Raw genomic sequence first — 21,434 nt, 5'->3', positions numbered from 1 at the left:
TGCACATTGTAGAAGCCTGAGGCCCTTCTACACTCCCATATAATCCAGATTATCAAAGCAGATAATCCACATTATCTGCTTTGAACTGGATTATATGGGTCTACACTGTTATATAATGCAGTTCAAAGCAGATAATTTGGATTTTATATGGCATTGTAGAAGGGGCCTGAGTGATACTCTAAAGCTGTAAAGTTCCTGCAACTTAATAATAATAATAATTTTATTTCTTACCTGCCTCTCTTTATGGCTTGAGATGGGTTTCAACAGGGATACACTCCCCCTGTCAGTGTTGACACAGATCATCCACTAAGGCGATCATAACAGTCTCAACTCTGTATCCTGCTCTGAAGCCAACTCTCTGGAGTTGGAGTGCAACTACCTTCTCAATCACCTTGCCCAAAAAAGGGAGGTTAGAGACTGATATGTAATTATTAAAATCCATGAAGGGCTTTTTCAGCAGTGGTCTACTGCTTCTTTTAAACAGGATGGAAAATTCCCCTCCCTGAGAAATATGGCAATAATTTGTTGCATTTGAGATCATAATGCATCTCCTCCCTGGACGACCAGCCAAGATGGAGAGAGATCAAGAAAGCAGGTTATCTTCCTGCCCCAACAGCTTGTCCACATCAACAATACTCACCAATTGAAATTGATCCAATGTAGTCCCACTCACAGAATTGCTGGACACCTCGTTGGCTTCTACTCCAATGACTGCATCTAAGTCTACTCTTATGTGAGAGATTGTATCTGAAATTGTTGTTAAAAGCATCACAGTGAGCTACTGAAGGTTTTAATAATGGGTTAAGAGGGAAGGATACCTGAGTTAAGCCTCTCACTACTCTGAAAAGCTCAGCTGGGCATGATTCTGCTGATGCAATGCATGCAGAGGAGACGGCGTTCTTCACTGCATGTATTGCCAACGTATAAGAGCAAAGATGCTCTTTATACCGTGTCCTGTTGCATAAAAGACAGTTTTCCGCCATCTACACTGCAGTCATTATCCTTCCCATTTCGTCTCCCTGAGGGTCTTTGTATACCAGGGAGCCTGATTTGTAATGGGTCGAAGAGGACGTTTGGAATTGATTGTGTCAATAGCTCTGGTTAGATTTTGATTCCATTTATTGACCAGGGGTTCAACAGGATTGTTGATGATGCCAGCCATAGAACTCTCTATAACATCTGGAATCTGAAAGGATCCATTAACCTTCAAGGGCGGACCATTTCAATAAGTCCTCCACCTCTGCAGAGATAGGTTGTAGCTGTGATACCCCTCAGGTTAATCCGGTTTAACATGGAGTAAACCTGGATTTTGAGGTTTACTACAGGTTAAAAAAATACCTGGGAAGGTGCGGACTTCCCTGGAAGGTCCACACCTTCCCAGGTATGGGGCCTGTGGGAATTGCCTCTTGGGATCACCTTCTGCCATCCTGAATCTCCACAGCCATCACAGTTATTTTGGCTCCAAGAGCCTGAAGAACCAGGATGGCACTGCCACCCTCCCCTCCCAGATCCCCATTTTCCCAGCAAATTTACTGGAGAGACCTGCCTCCATCTGCAAGTCTTTAGGAGTAAGCTTCTGATGGGCTAGTAGACCCAGGAGGATATAGCTACTCCTAAAACCCAAGAGTGACCTGCATTTTAAATGTTGGTTTCTCTCAGGATTTGGGCCTGTCTGGAAGGACCCTCAGCTTTGAAAGTAAGATTCATCTGTTCATTGGAGAATTGCTTTGTCTGTGTGTGATGCAGGTTTCTAACACTCCCTTCTCTTTAGAGTATCAAGGATACTATTTGAAATAAAATTTTAATCTATAGACATACATATTCTACTAGCAAACCATATGATCTCCCCATCTAAATTCAATGAATATCAAAGTATATCTTCCTCTTATGATCCTTCTCTTGCTTCATATATCTGTTTTCCAGAATTGAGACTTGGTCTCCACTGGGTGTTGGTCCTTGGACACCCTGTGGATATCAATATTTATGCAAAATATATACAATTTGCAAAAAAATGGCAATATTTATATAATATGGCAAAATCAAGCTTTAGATTTGAGGGGTTTTAAAAGTTGAATCTGTAGATAACAGTATCTGTGGATATGGAGGGACAACCATAAGGGCATGCTGCATGGAACTCAGAAAGATGCATAAGAAGAATTGTTCCATAATAATTTTTCTGTAATAGCCGTAGCAGTTACTGCACCTTCAGTCTCCAATCCAGTTTTCTTACTGACTGCTTTTAACATCACAGGTCTTGCTACTTCCTGGGGTGAAATAGTGATCCACAAATGTCATTGTACTGTTGGTGTTAGAAAAAGACTGGATTAGGGTCATTATAAATTTTTGAAGGGTGAAACATTGTTTTCTATCAGGGCCTGGCCAACACATTTCTACCCAATCATCCTAGAAAATTAGTTCCTGGCTAATACAGTATCTTGTGGGGAGCAGACAAGATCAGAAAAGTGTCCTATTATGTCCCCTTAGCTAGACAAAATGATTCCAGGAATGCTGAAATATCCAGAAGACCTTGGAAGCTCTCTACACTAATGTAGTCATTTTGGATCTGGTTACGGGGCTTAGCCAGACATTTCTCTAACCCTGAATTGTCCCAATAAATCATGGAATGGACATGTGGAAGGGGCTTCAAGGGCTGTATGGTAAGTCAAGAGGTGGTATATATGGCGTGAGCTAGCAGAGGTCTGCAAGCAGAATTGCATTACTATGCTAAGCCATATTGGATAACATGTCTGAAGTATGTCAGTTTGCAGTGTGTATTGAATATGGCTGCAACAAACATTCTTTCAGTTCAGGTACCTGAGCATCCAAAACCAGGATACTGTATCTAAGTGGTTGCATGAGCAAGTTATTGTTTGTGTAATTGATACATTGTCTTCCTCTGCAGACTAGATATCAATTTATAATGAAGTTAATGTTAATGGTTTAATTCAGGAATGGACAATCTGGTGCCATCCAGATATTGGACTGCAACTCTTAGAATTCCTGGCCATTGCCTATGAGGAGTAGGTCTGATAGGACTTCTTGTCCCAAACAGCTGGAAAGCACAAAGTTGCTTTCCAGCTGTTTAGTGAAACATGCCATGACATTTGTGCAGAGTTCAAAACTGGCTGTTTTTATTGAATTACCGTATAATGAATGCCAACTCATAGTGTCTGCATAATAACCAACTGCTATCAACTGAAAATGGAAAAGAAAACTTCCAGTCTTCTCCATACCATCTCCTCCACTCAAGGGAAGACATGAACCTGAGATTTTGAGAGCAATGCTAAACTGGTTTAATACTATATATGAGCCAGACAAAATATAAATGTAAGAAGGGGAAGGGGGTGTGGAAGAGGCAAAATTCTCAAGTTAAATGAGTTTCTTACTGAACTGGAGCTAATGGCCTCAGAGAGGCGATATTGAGCTGAAGTCTGAGGTACAGTATATACTATCTGACTTGTTGGCTTTACCTTTGGCAGGATGTAGCAACAAGCCATCATAGTTCTGACTATCAATTTGAAACCAGTGGGAGACATTTCTCTTACTTTAATTTTGCTGCTTCTCTTTTCACTGCAGCTCAACAAAATCAAAATAATTAAAAATACCAATGAAATGCTAGAAAATGAAAAATGACAAACCAGCAATTGTTAGAAATTACAAAATTGTAACAGAAGATAACCTTTGCAATCTAAATGAAGAGGGCAGGGACTAATCAAACTTTTAAAACCACATTGAAATCAGATGGTTTTAACAAGACCTGTGAGTGTAACAGAAATCCAAGACTTGAGAAAGGACAACCAAACCTCAGACAGCTCTTGGAGATAAGATAGCCTTCTCTGAAGATCTTAGTAAATAGAATCACATGCAAGGAGACATTCCTTTAAATGCTTTGGACCCAAACCATATACCCTTTGAAAGATAGTAAGGAGAAATGAAATTTGGGCCCAGAACCAATGTGGAGGCCAGTGCAGATGAATTAAAATATACATTTAGGGAACGCCAGCAGCCTTCTATGCCAGTTGCCATTTCCAAACATTCCCAAAAGCACCCCCACAAACATTGCTGACTATATAACGATAGCTGGATCAGTCCCCGTTGAGAACAGATTTGGTGAAAACTGTTGCAGTTGGTTCAGTGCGTGCAGGTCCAGAAGATTAGCCCCATTGTTTGTTCAAAAACCAGCAACTCAAAATAGAAGAATGCAAAACTCAAATTTACTCTTGTATAAGCAGAGTTCAAGAAAATAGCAACTTCAACACAAACCAATAATACAGTCACAGTTCTTCTGAGTATTGCACTTACATATAGAACATGGATTTTATTCATGAAATTCTTCCAGTAGAAAATAGGTCTCTTTCAATGTTCCTTACTTGGACATGAAGATAAACTGCAAGTCAGGAGCTTATACCAAGTAGCAAGGATTCAGCAAGCCCAGGAGCAAACATTTAGTAAGCCCAAAACATAGGACAAACACTCCTCGGTTATACCCCAGAGTGGCCCAAACTGATTGATCTTAATTACGTACTCAACTTGTGGTTTGCAATCAATCAGGGTGAGCCTTTTCCTCTTAACACGCACACCCGGTAGTGATCCAACAGGAACTTAACTGTGTACCTTAATAAAAACTGCCCTGGCTGCAACTGTGCTATTCATAAGTCATTAACAAAACTGGGGGTTCAGGTAGCCTCCACACCTATTCTTTCAGATGGGCTGCTGCCCATTTCTAAAAGGCTGAACACCCATTCTTTTGTCCACTTTCTTACCAATCAAAAGACTGGATCTTATCCCTTGTCCCTATAAATATTCTGTTATATATAATACGTACTAATAATAAACATTATCAAGGGGGTAGTCAATGACTGCATCTTCTCAAAGAGCTTCCCATTAATTCCATCTGGAAAACACAAAGGATTAGCCACTGCAAACTGGTGGGGGATAGGTGGTTATGTAGGAACTTCTGTCCCTTTAGTAATGCCCCTCGGGAAGAGAAGTAGTTTTTTCTACCATCTTGTAAAGCTTGCATGTGCAGTACTATACACTTCTCTTGAAGAATTTATCAGGAGCCCCTGACATTTGTAGTTAGAGGAGAATGCAGGGGCTTCCACTGCAAAAATTTGGGGACCCCTGAGTGTCACAGAGAATGCCTCAACTCATGATGACAAAGCCAATGGGCCACCAGCAGAGACAACAGCTTCCTATTCCTGGAGGAAAAAGGAAATTTCAACAGGGTGGCTTTTAAGTCTTTGAAGACAAAAAAAACCTCTTTGAAATGGAAGCAGATGCCTAAATTACTGGCCTTTTCAATGTTTTCTGTGATAAGCATCAAATGTTTACACATTGATTTAGAAGAGGGTCACTATGCTGTGTGCCTTCAAGTCATTTCCAACGTATAGTGACCCTATCACAGTTTTTCCAGCAAGATGTGTTGGGAGGGGTTGCTTTTGCCTTCCTTTGAGGCTGGGAGAATGTGCCTTAACCAAGGTCACTCAGTAGGTTTCCATGGTTGAGTGGGGATGAACCCTCATCTCTAGAGTCCTACTCCAATGCTCAAACCACTACATCACACTGGCTCCTTAATATTCTGAACCTTAATTAATTTCATTTGTGGGGGGAAATAACCTCCAGGTTAAAGTCCTTGAGCTGTCATAGTATTTTCTCAGGGCCCATTTTTAAAGTCGCCAACATGTTTTCTTTTTAACATGTGCTTTTATTCTTCACGTTGGCTGCTGGGCTGGGTATTGACTTCTGTTCCATGGATATCAAAGACTGTGTCCAAATCACTCCCAAAATACAAGACTGTCCCATTGTGATCTGTAGAATTCAACTTCTTGTGCTCACTTTTGGAGTCCTGAGCCTTCTTGATATAATTCTTGAAACAACATTTGATGGAATATTTGAAAATCAAATAGCTGAATTCAATGACATTTAAGACTATGCATAAGCAAGAAGTCACCACCACAATATAGAGGAAGACTTTCTTCTCAGTGGGCTTGGATATGTAACAGTCAACAGTGTTGGGACACGGACTCATGTTACATTTCACAAGGCGGGGGACGTTGAATCCGCCATAGAGCTTGTAAAACAAAAAGAGGAAACCAATTTCAAATCCTGTTTTGGAAAGGAGGCTGATTAGATAGGTGCATAGCAATCCTCCATCCATACTCCCAGGGTCCTTGTAGAGCTTTGTTCTGTGTCTCTTTTCCCTATTTTCACGATAAGCAACGTGGAGAACGACAAGAAGGGATGGGGTGGAGACCATAATCAGTTGCAAGGCCCAGAGCCTGACTTGGGAAACAGGGAAGAAGTGATCAAAACAAACATTTTCGCAGCCGGGTTGCTTAATGTTACACTCAAACTCCTTCTGCTCGTCCTTCCAGACGTGTTCCGCAGCCACAACGTAGACAAGGAGGCGGAATATGAACACAATAGCCAGCCAAATTCTGCCGATTCCAGTTGAATATTTATTCACCCCACTTAGAATATCACGGAGAAATCCCCAGCTCATTTCTTCTACTTCTGGAGAGACAAGAGGCTGTAACAAAACAAATAAGATACATGAGAATGTCCTTTTAAAAACATAATAGGGAACATCCAGACTGAATTAGATTACTCACTGGATCAAAAAGGAACAAATCAATCTTACCATAAGTGGATTACCTTGTTAATACCCTTTGTACCTAATTCTGAGGCCTCTTCTACACTGCCATATAATCCAGATTATCAAAGCAGATAATCCACATTACCTGCTTTGAACTGAATTACATGAGTCTACACTGCCAGATAATCCAGTTCAATAGAGAAATAGAGAAATTGAGCTTTTTAAAAAATGGATCAGCCTTCCTATTCGTAAACTGAAAATAACAGAACTTTCTGTTTAGCACTTCCAGTCATCTTAGGCCCCCTTCTGCACTGCCAAATAAAATCCAGATTATCAGCTTTGAACTGGATTATCTGGCAGTGTAGACTCATATAATCCAGTTCAAAGCAGATAATCTGGATTATCTGATTTGATAATCTGGATTACATGGCAGTGTAGAAGGGGCCTTAGAATTAGGTACAAAAGGGTATTAACGAGACACTAGGGATAACAAACTTTTCTTTACTATAAGAAAGCATTCATAACAAAATGCTTGTGATAGTTTGTATATAATAGGTTATAACCTGTAGGCTCAATTCAAAAGGTTGGTGATAAAGCCCTTTAGAACAGGTCCAGGGTATCTCTTTTTTAAGTTCTATTAATAATGTATCAATAATGTCCGATCTTTGTGGTTTTAACTATACTGTAATAATTTTAATTTGTAAACTGCTTTGAATCTGAATTCTAGAAAGATGACAAGGTGTAAATAAGTGGAGTAGAACACAAGTACCAGGATGTTATATGGAGTTCTTTGATTGGACTGCTATTCCGTTCCATTTCTATAATGTTATAGCATTGATGCTTCTGGCATAGGTAGAGATCTGTTTCATAAGATATTCATGGATGATTTAATCCTGAAAAATTCATTTCTGCTGAGTTCAGATGGAGCCAGTGAACCAGAAAGTACAAGATAGCCCTTTATGAAACAGACAGGGGTTGTTGTTGTTTTTTGGAGGGGTGGGGGCTTCAGGTTTTCATTCAGAATTAAAACTATTTTTTGTTTCTAAAAATGTCTATCCAACCTCTATTTAAAGGCCTCCAAGGAAGGAAAACCCATCAGCCTCCGAAACAATCAATTCCACTAACAAAATCATAAATACTATTTATACATTAATGTATCATCCAAGGTATCTGAATTCTTCCGAATAAATACATGCTGATGTCTTAAATGCCCTAAATCACTTCCTTTTTCACTGGGTTCAAATTACAGAAAGGAGATTCCACTTGAACATGAGGAATAACTTCCTAACTGTGAGAGCTGTTCAGCAGTGGAACTCGCTGCCTTCGGGTCTTGTGGAAGCTCCTTCATTGGAGGTTTTTAAACAGAGGCTGAATGGCTATCTGTCGATGGAGCTTTCATTGTGCTTTTCCTGCATGGCAGGGAATTGGACTACATGGCCCATGTGGTCTCTTCTAACTCCATGATTCCATGTAATGAGTACAGATTGAAAGATTCCAATGTATTTAGTAAAATTATTTTCTAGAATACAATTGAAATCGAATCTATATTATATGGAAACATCTCCGTCATCGAGTATAACATTTCCATAGACTCCCAGTTGCTTCCTGAGATTCTAATCCAATACAGAATTTACTTGTAGTAAATGCCATTCAACTCATTAGATTGCCACCTGACTGTATATATTGAAGCCTGCAAAGTAAGCCAGTTTCAGTTCTACCTTTCTGTTGTTAGGTGGCAGTATCTCCTTGCTAAATGCGTGTGTGTGTGCGCGCCTTCAAGTCACTAGTCAACTTCCAAAGATTTTATGAATGTCATAGGGGTTTCTTAGGCAAAGTTTTGCCTGCTCTTTCCTTTGAAGTATAGCCTATTATGGATTTTTTTTTCACACGCCATTATTCCTGTATCACAATAAAATACTGTATCTTTTTCTGCTACAGTTTCTATATATAGTCTCCTAGAATCATGAATTAAGAGGTACACATCGCAATCCGCCCTTCATTTCTAAATTATCTTAGATTAATGAATATTTGCTGCTGTATGCTGTTAACCGCCCTGAGTCCCCATTGTGGAGATAGGACGGGATACAAATAAAGTAGTTGTTGTTATTATTATTATTAATATTAATATTAATATTATTAGCCTTTTAACTGTGTGTTTCACTAAGATAAGGTAGAACTATTATATTTGCAATTATTATTATTATTTTATTGTGACACAGCAAACAAGATAGATATGCTGGATTTCGTATCACAAAATCACAAGTCGAATACTTCCCAAGTGTCTAGGACTGTGTGATGTATTTTCGGATGATGTGTGCAGATCCCAGTAGGGTGGCCTTTTGCAGTTGGCAGATTGTAATTTTGTCAATGTCTATTGTTTCCAAATGCCAGCTGAGATCTTTTGGCACGGCACCCAGTGTGCCCATCATCACCGGGACCACCTGCACTTGTTTCTGCCAGAGTTTTTGAAGTTTAATCTTGAGGTCCTGATAGCGGCTGAGTTTTTCCTGTTGTTTTTCGTCAATGCGACTGTCACCTGGGATGGCAACATCAATGATCCAAACCTTTTTCTTTTCCACAACTGTGATGTCTGGTGTGTTGTGTTCCAGAACTTTGTCAGGCTGGATTCGGAAGTCCCACAGTATCTTTGCGTGCTCATTCTCCAATACTTTTGCAGGTTTGTGATCCCACCAGTTCTTTACTGCAGGAAGGTGGTACTTGAGGCATAAGTTCCAATGAATCATTTGGGCCACATAGTTGTGCCTCTGTTTGTAGTCTGTCTGTGCAATTTTCTTACAGCAGCTGAGGATATGATCAATGGTTTCGTCAGCTTCTTTGCACAGTCTGCATTTTGGGTCATCAGCTGATTTTTTGATCTTGGCCTTAATTGCATTTGTTCTGATGGTTATTTCAATCCCATTTTTTTCTCTTGTTTCAGGACTCAAAGGCGCTTACAAGTTTAAAAAAATACATTGCTAAAACTGCACAGGATACAAAAATTAAAACAAGATTTAACAAAAATTTGCAACATACAGTATGTCATTAGACACACAGGCCTCATCTACACTGTCATATAATGCAGTTTCAAGCTTCATTATATGGTCAGTGTAGATTCATAATGCAGTTCAATGCAGTTAAACTATATCGTATAAGTCTACACTGACCATATAATGTAGTTTCAAACTGGGTTATATGGCAATGTTGCTGGGGCTAGAGACACACCCCAGCCCAAAACTAGCTGGATCAAGCATATTGTTTGGATGAGATGGGACATATACAGTCACTTGTCAAAGGTCCTGTGAAACAGAAAAAAGGAAGGTGTCTGTCTACCTTTTCAGTGGGGCAGCCACTTCTTCTGTGTTCTCACCAGATGTATGTGTGAAGGTGATGGATCAGAGAGAAAGACCTCCTGAGCAGATCTCAAAGTAGGGGTTCATTCATAAGCGAGACTATAGTCCTTCAAATAACCTGGATTTAAGCTGTAAGGGGTTTTATGGGTCAAAACCAGCACTTTGTATTGTCAGAATCAGTCTGGCAGCCAGTGAAGCTCTGACACCAAAGGAATAGCACCAAACTGTCCACAGCTCTTTGGACCAGTTGAAGTTTCTAAAGACTCCTCAAAATGTGTGTTACAGTAATCCAACTGCGATGTAACTAAGGCCTGTGTCACTGAGGCTAGAACTGACATTTCAAGGAATGGGCACAACTGGCACACACACTTTTAACTGTGCAAACACACTCCTTTTTGGCCATTGTTGAAACCTGAGATCCCAGAGCTTGAATCCAGAAGCACATCCAGGCAGCAGACCTACTTCTGTGTTTTAAAATAATTTCTGAAAACAAATTGATCCCCTTCGTCCACAACTGTATCTACCCAAACAGTTCTGAGTTTCTGGGATCAGAAGAAAAACCTTAAAGATAAGAATATGAGTTTTTGAGCCTCTTCTGCAAATCCCTCCATTTTTCATTTATCAATTAAGGTAAATGTAAAGGTTTTCCCCTGACATGTGTCTGACTCTGGAGGTTTGTGCTCATCTACATTTCTAAGCCAAAGAGTCTGCGTTGTCCGTAGACACCTCCAAGGTCATGTGGCCAGAATCACTGCATGGAGCGCCGTTACCTTCCCACCGGTTAGCAGAAGCTGGGGCTAACAGTGGGAGCTCACCCCACTCCCCAGATTCGAACCACCGATGTGCAAGTTCAGCAGCTCAGAAGTTAAATCTGCTGCACCACTGGGGGCTCCTATTTAGCAGTCGGTATAACTAGATAGACAGGAACCAAGCTACAGTAGAGTCTCACTTATCCAAGCTAAATGGGCCGGCAGAACCTTGGATAAGCGAATATCTTGGATAATAAGAAGGAATTAAGGAAAAGCCTATTAAACATCAAATTAAGTGATGATTTTACAATTTTACAAATTAAGCACCAAAACATCATGTTTTACAACAAATTTGACAGAAAACACAGTTCAATATGCAGTAATGTTATGTTGCAATTACTGTATTTACGAATTAGCATCAAAATATCACGATATACTGAAAACATTGACTACAAAAATGGCTTGGATAATCCAGAAACTTGGATAAGCGAGGCTTGGATAAGTGAGACTCTACTGTACTTGGGAAAGTTAGCGAAGTGGCACAGTTAGTCAAATTCATTGCTAGTAGGTTAGGATAGGGTAGAATTAAAGAATTCCTAGAGATGGAAGGACCCTCATAAGCCATTGAGTCTACCCTGACCTCCCCAATGCAGAAGCACCAGCTCGAACATCCCGAGCAGGTTCTTCTCCAGACCCTTCTATTCACCCTTGTCTTATACTCGAGTCAATAAGTTTTCCCAGTTTTTGTGGTAAAATTAGGTGCCTTGGCTTATATTCGGGTCGGCTTATACTCGAGTATATACGGTATTTTCCCTCTTTGATGCAGCATCACACTATTGGGTTATAAACTTTATGATCAACAGTAATCCTAAGCTCTTTCTCACATGTACTACAGCTAAGTCAAAAATCCTCCATAAGCCTAAAAGAAGCACGTTGTACATGCCTTTGGGCCCTTCCAGACAGGCCCAAAATGCAGGACTTATCTTGCTTTTATCTGAGGTGTCCAAACAATGCCTCAGGTAAAACTGAATTAATGAGGAGAAAACTGGATTTTCCCAGTTTACTCCGCATTAATTAAACACCTGGAAAGATTCTGACCTTAAGATAGGCATGGGCAAACTTCAGTCCTCCAGGTGTTTTGGACTCCAACTCCCACAATTCCTAACAGCCTTCTGTTTGCCCATGTCTGCCTTAACCTAAGGTTCCAATCTTTCCAGATGTGGGCCCTTTGGAGATTGATTCCCAAGACTACTTCTGCAGTCCCGGGAGTCAATCCCCATAGCCATCCTGGTTCTTCAGACTTCTAGATCCTCAAAACGCGAGAGGGCCCCCATTCCCCTGCAAGGCTCTCTGCAGAGTCCTCTTGATGCTTGAAAAGAATTTGTCCGGAGGTGGTGTGGGTAAGAAGCCTCCCCCCACCTCCTGATGCATCATTTTCAAGGGTCAAGAGTACTCTATGGAGGGCTCTGTGCTGCCAACAGGCTCATTCGGTAAGTTTTGGGGGGGGGGGGGTGGAGGGAGGATGGGGGGGGCGGCTTTCCACTTCCCGAGGGAAAATCCGAGGCTGTGGGAGAATTAAACCCAAGAGGAAGTGGGTTATTTTAACCTGCTTCCTCCAGGGTTTTAGGTAAACGTAGAAGAGCCGATTGTTGAATTTCATTCCTTTAGTTTCACCCCATTTTCTAGTTTATCAAGGCCATTTTTCAGTTCTGTTCCTAACTTTCAATATATTCACTATCCTTTCCAGTTTTGTATCATCTGCAACTTGATATGGATTTCCTCTACCTCATTATTTGAATAATTGATAGAAATGTTGAGGACTGATAGCTCCAAGACACAACCCTGTTCCACTCTGCTCAAAATTTCCATTTAGTTTGAAGCACTGAATCACTTATTCTTGTGGTGTGTATTCAAGTAATTTCTAACTTTTGGTGACCTTAAAGGAATCTGTCACATTTCTTCTGGCAAGAATAGTTCAAAGATGGTTTGTTACTTCCTTCCTGGGTGCATCTACACTGTAGAATACATGCGGTTTGACACCCTTGTCATTTTATAAGGTCTTTAGCCTTCTCTGCCAAAGAGTGCTGGTGCCTCACCAAACTAAAACTCTCATGATTCCATAGCATCAAGCCATGGCAGTTAAAGTAGTGTCACCTTTGCTTTCAGTTGGTTCCATGGACACATTATTTTAAAAATACATTGTATAAAACTATATTTAGACTATGTGTGTAAAGTGTATATGAAACATAAATGCATTTCATGATTAGACTGGGGTCCCATCTGCATCATACAATGTCTCCCTATGCATATACACATTTTTCAATTATTATTATAGGACATGAGAGAAGCCTCCCACAAGGATGGTAAAACATCAAAACATCTGGGCATCCCCTGGGCAACGTCCTTGCAGACGGCCAATTCTCTCACTCCAGAAGTGACTTGCAGTTTCTCATATCACTCCTGACACACACAAAAAATATTAAAAAAAAAAACCACTTCTGGTCCCAAGCATTTTGGATAAGAGATACACAACCTGTACTAGTAACTCATGTCATCATGCCATTACAGGCAGTCCTGGCCAGTGACACACAGTACAGTCATCTCCTTGATCAAAACATAGTGATATAAATAATAAAGAGCGACCAAGCATTAAAAAAAATGACTCTGCAATAGCGAGAGACATAAAACCCAAAGCACAAGTGCACCCTTGCCTGAATACAAAAGAAACTTATTACACGATAAACAATGTGAACTGGAGAATGGATACCTAACCAACCAAGAGCAGCTTAAGAATGCAATCAAGCTTAAGAACCGTGTTTCTTATGGTTACTCAATAGGTTAAACATTACAAGTAATACAGGCTCTCCTAGTTATGCATACTTTTAAAAAGCATGTAGGACATACTTGTCTTAAAGCCTCAGCAAAACTGACCAAAATTCAAAGTGCCAACATTTTCACCTCTTCCTTCCAACATCTCAGGACTTCTCCCTAAAGTGGCAAGTGCGGATTGAGGAACTGCTCTTCAGGGCAGAACGTGGTGTCATGAAAAAAGACATTGGCTCACTCTGGTCACAGGGATGTGCCTTACATTTTTGTTCAAGGTTGATTGGATTCCTGGAAATAATCCTATCTTAGAACCTAGTCATTCTACTTCTAGAGCAGACATTCGTGTTTTACATCAAACAGAGTGAACTGCCCTGAGTTCCCTTTGAGGTTGAGAAGGGCGGTATATAAATACCACAAATAAATAAATAAATAAATAAAATTTGCCAGACAGCAACAAGCAGTTGCCAGTTCCATGGACACATGTCCCAATTCAGAATTGTCCCCTTGTTTCATATAAGGAACAGATCTCAGAAGAGTTGCTCTTTGGATACAACTCCCAGAATCCCCTAAATCCTTACTGGAAAGCCTATGATGCTGGGTTGCATTTGGCAGAATGACTAGAAAGATTCCCAAAACATAGCCAGACTAGATCAGGGTTTCTTAATCTTTTTGCACTCGCAATTCCTTTTGGCCCAAGTTTTTAAATGTCACCCAAGGTATACAGGTATATAAAATAGGTATAGAAGTCAAACAGTTACTGATAATAAATCGGAATTTGCAAGATTTGCTAGGCAGGCTAATTTTCCTTTTTGAGGAGTACAGCGAAAGCATTTTCTGCAGAGTCCACTGTAAACTCGTGTAACTGGGTGGGATTCAGAAACCTTTTACTGTTAATGGGCTTTGGTGACCCCAACACTGAGTTAAAGGGACTCCATTTGAGGTTGTTACTCACAGTTTAAAAAGCAGTGGATAAGATTACTGCACTTTCATATCCAGTTAGAAATATATAATACCATTTGAAGAGGGGAGATAGTTAAGATCATTAAGCTCAGAGTCTAAAAATACTAGTAATAATAAATGCTATGACATTGTTCTCTTTAAAAGCCTATTTCAAGCTGTAGTTTGCAGGGCCTGGGATAGCCCACACCAGTCTTATCAAAGCCCATATAATTTTTTAGTGCAATTTTCAGATTACTTCCTTCCCTGTCCCCTTAAAACACATTAAAATGCCAAAGCCATGCACAAACGTGGCCATTTGCCCTCTTCCACCTGCTGAAACCTGGCCCAGTTTGGTGCCTGGAAGGGATTCTGTATTACTTCCATTGTGCTTGGAAATATAAAGGAGAAACTTGTTCCCTGTTGTCCAGGCCAGTCTAGAATTTATTTATTTATTTATTTATTTGAAAACTAAAATAAGAGGAAAATTAGAAAATATCAGCGTGTGGGGCAAAACTGAGCAACAAACCTTCTTAGGGGCTTTTGTCAGTGCCATCAAGTGGAGCCCCCGGTGGCGCAATGAGCTAAACCCTTGTGCCGGCAGGACTGCTGACTGAAAGGTCGGCGGTTTGCATCCGGGGAGTGGGGTGAGCTCCCGTCTGTCAGTTCCAGCTTCCCATAGAGGGACACGAAAGAAGCCTTCCACAGGATGGTAAAACATTAAACATCCGGGCATCCCCCTGGACAACGTCCTTGCAGATGGCCAATCCTCTCACACCAGAAGCAACTTGCAGTTTCTCAAGTTGCTCCTGACACACACACAAAAAGTGTCATCTCCTTCTTTGGAGGCTTTTATGCAGAGGCTGGATGGCCATCTGTCGGGGGTGCTTTGAATGCGATTTCCTGCTTCTTGCCAGAGGGTTGGCCTGGATGACCCATGAGGTCTCTTCCAACTCTACTATTCTATGATTCTATGATCACGTTAGAAGTGTAAATTTAGCAGGGATTGGTGAAAAGGCTGCATTACACTTTATGGATAGAGAAGTTTGCCATTGAGTATACCTGGACATGCACATCGTAAGTCTTTTTATGTCTTAGGACCTCATCACATTAGAGCTTGGATCCACTTTAAATCCACTTTAGGGAGGGGGCTTTTAACGGCTCAGCGAAACAGGTTCTGGGCTTCACCAAACTACAAACCCCAGAATTCTGCAGGAGGCAGAAACCAGATTTAAAGTGGATTCATGCTCTAGTGTAATGAGGCGCATAAAATAACAACTTTACAATCAAGGGAGTGGCTGCTGCTCTGTGTGCTATGCTGCCATGCTGTTGAAAGGCTTGGGGAAGTGCAACAGGGACACAAAGTGCCCTTTTAAAGAAAGCTAAAAATACACTGAGCTGCAGTTTCTAAAATGGGGAAATGTGTAAGAATTCTGATTATGGGATCTTATTAGGCATATGCTCTCATGAACGCCAGCACACTTCATCAGATTGCATATGACAAAATGGACTGAATTCATTAAAAAAAACCTATGCCCAAATGAAATCTCTTCATCTCTAGCTTTAGGCTGTTGTTTTTGCAATGGCAGACTAACATAGCTACCTTCCTAGAAATGTCTGTGTAATGTTTCTCCCTATAAACCTTGCCCACGTATACCCAGCTCTTCACCCACTCCATGCCAGGTTTTCACTGAATGAGAGTTTTCAGAGGGGATATTTTTCCAGCTTCAATTATACTCAGCAGTGTTGTAGCAACCAACCGTTCATAACGTGCCCTCCTTGAAAATGTATTGAAAACTCTTGGTAATAGCACAGCTCTAATGCAAATCTTGTCTGACACAAATGGCAACTTTTACCCCCATTATCTTTAACAAGCTCTGTGAATTCCCATTTGTTTGAAGGAGTCTAAACCTATACATGTGTGTGTTGATGGATGGATGGATGGATGGATGGATGGATGGATGGATAGAGATAGATAGATAGATAGATAGATAGATAGATAGATAGATAGATAGATAGATAGATAGATAGATAGATAGGTAGATAGGTAGATAGATAGATGGATATTTACCAGATGCAGCTTCTCCTACTACAATATATTCATTAGATCTGCAAGGCCAAGAGTAAGCCAGGAGAGTAAAAACAAAGATCCACCCAGAGGAAAAGTGTTCTTACCATACATCAAGGGAACCACTGACCGCATAGGCAAGCTGATAAAGAAACACAACCTACAAACTATCTACAGACCCACTGAGAAAATCCAACAAATGCTACATTTAGCAAAGAACAAGAGGGATCCTCTCAGCTTTGGAGGAGTCTACCGTATACCATGCAGCTGTGGGCAAGTCTACATAGGGACCACAAAACGCAGCCTTGCCCAGATACGAACCAAGGAACATGAAAGGCACTGCAGACTAAATCAACTAGAGAAATCAGCCATAGCAGAGCACTTGATGGACCAAGCTGGACACAGATGTTATTTGAGAACACAGAAATACTGGACCACTCTAACAACCACCATGTCACAGAGAAGCCACTGAAATCCACAAGCATGTGGACAATTTCAACAGAAAGGAGGAAACCATGAAAATGAATAAAATCTGGCTACCAGTATTAAAAAATTCTAAAATCAGGACAATAAAGAACAACACTCTGAAAACAGGGGAATTCCAGACATGAAACAATCAGGGCCAGCTAATAACTCCCAACAAAGGATCCCCCCAGGCAGGAATTAGCCAGGCCTGGAGCTGCAAGACCATTAAATGTTAATCAATGTGATTAATTACAACATTCCCACTTGCCTCAAACAGACAAGAGTTCTTTCTCCCACCCTGGACCTTCCACAGATATAGAAATCTCCCTTGCTTAGTTTCCAATATACCTTACAACCTCTGAGGATACCTGCCATAGATGTGGGTGAAATTTCAGGAGAGAATGCTTCTGTAACATGACCCTACAGCCCGGAAATCTCACAGCAATCCACTATTCATTAGAGAATCTGTACCTTCATAGTGTTCCCTTCTAACTTGCAATGAAAGGCAAAAAAGATACCTTCCCAGGGTATTAAACATGGAACCCATTTCAAACCATTTATCTTCGATCTCATTTTAACACTTGCACTCCTTTTTCTCTCTCTTTCATCTTTCTGTCTCTATACTTTTTATTTCTACTTACATTTCTTTCACTTTCCTTCTGTTCCTCCATCTAATGACTGACATAGTGAATCATCCTAAAGTTATTGGCAATATAGATATGGTTTATTAGTGGTCAACTTTAGAAATTCCTTTATGTGGACTCTTGACTTTCAGAATCTTCTGACTGTGGGATGTTGAGACTTGTGGTCCAAAAAGCTAATTTTGACAAGCTCTTTGAGTGAACCACTGGGTGACAATTGTGGACATACTAAATCCAGTTGGCTATCCTCCTCAATACATGCACCTTTTACAAATGTGCACATTTTTACACCCAGAAATATATATTACCATTGTTGCACCTTCTCCATGTTATCTAGTTCACTCCAAACGCTCTTTTGGTGGGATATGTGAGGATGCTAAAAATAACAGATGAACAAATGTTACTGTGGCATGAATATTTTAAAAGTTTTAAAGTAACTGTCATAGGAAAAATATTGTAGCAGATAATGTTGGGTTGGAGATTCATCTGAAAGTCCCACATCAACCAACTATCAAAGTCAGGTGGATTTTACCCTCCAGTATGGCGAGGCTTTTGCCTCTTTCTTCAGCCAACCCTCTTCACTGCTATTTCCTGACAATTTATTCATTTTCTAACAAGGCTATTTTTGTTGAATTTGAAGTACTTAGAATCCAAAAGGCAATTTCACTGTCATGCTGTTTAATAAAAAAGGCATTTACATGTTGTTTAAGATTAAGTGGGAAACAGACGTACCTGTATAACAGCAAGTGGTTGTCAGAGAGCACAGCGGGTTTCTGGTATCATTAAAAAGTAATGTTTTGTCTTCTCAGAAAGGGAGTTTTACAGCTTCAGGTCTCGGAAAGTGACTCCAACGGTTCCCTAGGCAGTGTAACCTAAACAGGTGTAACCTGATCATTTCTTTTAGCATACTATTCAAATGAGGCACACCACATGTCTCCTGTTCTCCAGAGTGTCAGAGAAAACAGAAACTCAAAGCAAAAGTCCCAAGCAACAGACACATTGCTGCTGAACTTCTGTATTTTAAATAGCAGAACAAATATGCTTGGGCTTTCCAGCCCTGGAACATTGTTTGGAAGTTCTTCCAGCAAAGGGGAATCATAGAATCCTAGAGTTGGAAGAGACCTCATGGGCCATTAAGTCCAACCCCCTGCCAATGAGCAGGAAAAACACATTCAAAGCACCCCTGACAGATGGCCATCCAGCCTCTGCTTAAAAGCCTTCAAAGAAGGAACCTCCACCACACTCTGGGGCAGAGAGTGCCTCTACAGAACAGCTCTCACAGTGAGGAAGTTCTTCCTGATGTTCAGGTGGAATCTCCTTTTCTGTAGTTTAAAGCCATTGTTCCGTGTCCTAGTCTCCGGGGCAGCAGAAAACAAGCTTGCTCCCTCCTCCCTATGACATCCCCTCACATATTTATACATGGGCCTCTTCATGTCTCCTCTCAGCCTTCTTTTCTGCAGGCTAAACATTCCCAGCTCTTTAAGCTGCTCCTCATAGGGCTTGTTCTCCAGGCTTTTTTAGCCACTGCATCACATTGTTGGCTCATGTTTAACTTGTTGTCCACGAGGACTCCAAGATCCTTTCCACCCGTACTGCTGTCAAGCCAAGCCCCCCCCCCCCCTATTCTGGATCTTTGCATTTCATTTTTTCTGCCTAAGTGGAGTATCTTGCATTTCGAAAGGCTCTGTGGCACAGAAGACAGTGGGTGTGGCTTGGCCTCCAGCTCCTAGTCAGCAATGAAGTTTCTTTGGAGGGTCTTCCACACAGAGGAATCTTAGTACAAGCATTAAAAAATCATGGACCTTATTTATTTATTGTGTGAGAAGCAAATTGAGAACACAGCTATAATAGATAAAACACCACAAACCAAGTTAAAAACTTGGCATTATGCTAGATTTCCTTTGACCAAAAGCTGGCCACTTCAAGTGCCTCTGGTGTCACGGTGAGAAGGTCCTCCATTGTGCATGTGGCAGAGCTCAGACTGCATTGTAGTAGGTGGTCTGTGGTTTGCCCTTCTACACACTCGCATGTTGTGGATTCCACTTTGTAGCCCTATTTCTTAAGACTAGCTCTGCATCTCATGATACCAGAGCGCAATCTCTTCAGTGCCTTCAAAGTCACCCAGTCTTCTGTGTACCTAGGAGGGAGTTTCTCATCTGGTATCAGCCATGGTTTGAGGTTCCAAGTTTTAGCCTGCCACTTTTGGACTCTCACTTGCTGAGGTGTTCCTGCTAGTATCTCTGTAGATCTTAGAAAGCTATTTCTTGATTTTGCTGGCTGATATCCAAACAGAGGATGGGCCGGAGATGTCAATGCATTTGTCCTTTCATTGCTAGCTGCTACTTCCCAGCGAATATCAGGTGATGCAATACCGGCCAAATAGTATAACTTCTCAAGCAGTGTTGGGCATAGGCATCCTGTGATAATGTGGTATGTCTCATTAAGAGCCACATCCACTGTGGACATGAGAGAAGCTTCCCCGCAGGATAGTAACACATCCAGGAATCCCCTGAGCAATGTCTTTGTAGATGGCTGATTCTTTCACACCAGAAGCAACTTGCAGTATGCAACCAAGCAAACAAATCATGGAGTTGCTATTCCATCATAGCAGATGTGTGTGGGTGGCTGTGGTAAAAAAAAGGAGACAGAAGGAGGAGGAGGACTACAAAGGAGGATTTAACATTGAATGTTTTGTTTACATGTTTAATTTACTGCATATACTCATGTATAAGTCAGTCTCATGTATATGTCAATGTAGGTTTTGGGGGCAAAATTACAGATGATCTGTGAATAACTTGAGAATCATTTCTCTGATTAGGGAAAGCACCAAGGCCAACACAGCAGGACAGTTGCCCTGAGCACTGCTGCCATTTCTCTTCCCGGCGTTCAAAAAAGCCAGAAGCAACCCCATGGTGGAAAGAGTAGTTTTCTTCCAGAATGGACAAAACTCTCTAAGACTGTGGAATCCTGGAAGTCGTAGTTTGGCAAGGTACCAGCACTCTGTGGCAAAGAATGTCAAGCATCTTGCAAGACTACAGTTCCCATGATTCCATAGCATTGCCATGGCAATTAAAGTAGTGCCAAACTACAGTGCAGCTGCACTGCAGGGGATGGACAAATTATGTGGATACTGCTCTGTATGTCAGGGCATAATCAGTTCTCGGGCCCATCTCCATCCCTTGTTTGGTGCCTAGACTCATATCTTCCCGTGACGTACGGGTGTCAGAAAACAAAATGCTCCATTAAAAGGAATTGGCCCCTAAACCAATAAATAAATATGAATACACATGTTACAAATGTACAGGGCTAATAATAAAAAGTATCCATCTCAGAGCCTACTTCTAATTTATTTCTATAAGTGAATAAAATATTTCTCTACTGCTTTTCATAGTTTTCCCAATGCTGCTTTTGGTGTGTGTATCTTTTCATGATGCACCAAGGAAAGAAATATGAGAATTCATAAAGAAAGAGTACATGCAAAGAACCACAATTGTGTAAACAATCCTCCCAGCTGGTGTGTCATTTACTTTGAGTGCGCAAAGGAAGGTGGTGCAGCACAGTGATGTATCTGTTTCAATCGTTGAGATCTTTTCCATTTTCAGTTGTTGGGTTCTTCCTGTAAGATGAAGAAAAATTGAAACTCTAGTTGACAAAATGACTGTTAATCATTCTCAACAATACTGAACTAGACAGCTTAAATCATTGGACTGTATTGCTTTGCTTATTCCCTGTTTGTCTTGCAAAGCAGCTTCCTATGAAAGGGTGCTTCTGGACAAGATATTTACTGTGTAATCAAACTGA

General features: G+C 40.9%; 1 long non-coding RNA gene across 2 annotated transcripts; it reads right to left on the bottom strand.

Moving 5' to 3' along the window:
* Positions 1-4,194: 4,194 nt before the first annotated feature.
* Positions 4,195-18,649, bottom strand: gjb7 (gap junction protein beta 7). 2 transcript variants are annotated; one of them, XR_010006285.1, is made up of 3 exons: positions 18,366-18,649; positions 17,942-18,009; positions 4,195-6,532 (listed from the first exon to the last, which is right to left on the bottom strand). It is a non-coding gene; the product is annotated as a gap junction protein beta 7 (long non-coding RNA). The 2 variants fall into 2 exon arrangements; XR_010006286.1 differs by lacking the exon at positions 17,942-18,009 and having other exon boundaries at positions 18,366-18,648.
* Between the last annotated feature and the right edge of the window lie 2,785 nt (positions 18,650-21,434).

Source organism: Anolis carolinensis, chromosome 1 (assembly GCF_035594765.1).
Source record: "Anolis carolinensis isolate JA03-04 chromosome 1, rAnoCar3.1.pri, whole genome shotgun sequence".
NCBI lineage: Eukaryota > Metazoa > Chordata > Lepidosauria > Squamata > Dactyloidae > Anolis > Anolis carolinensis.
The sequence above is the reverse complement of the archived record's forward strand: the minus strand, read 5'-3'. Positions and strand labels throughout refer to the sequence as shown.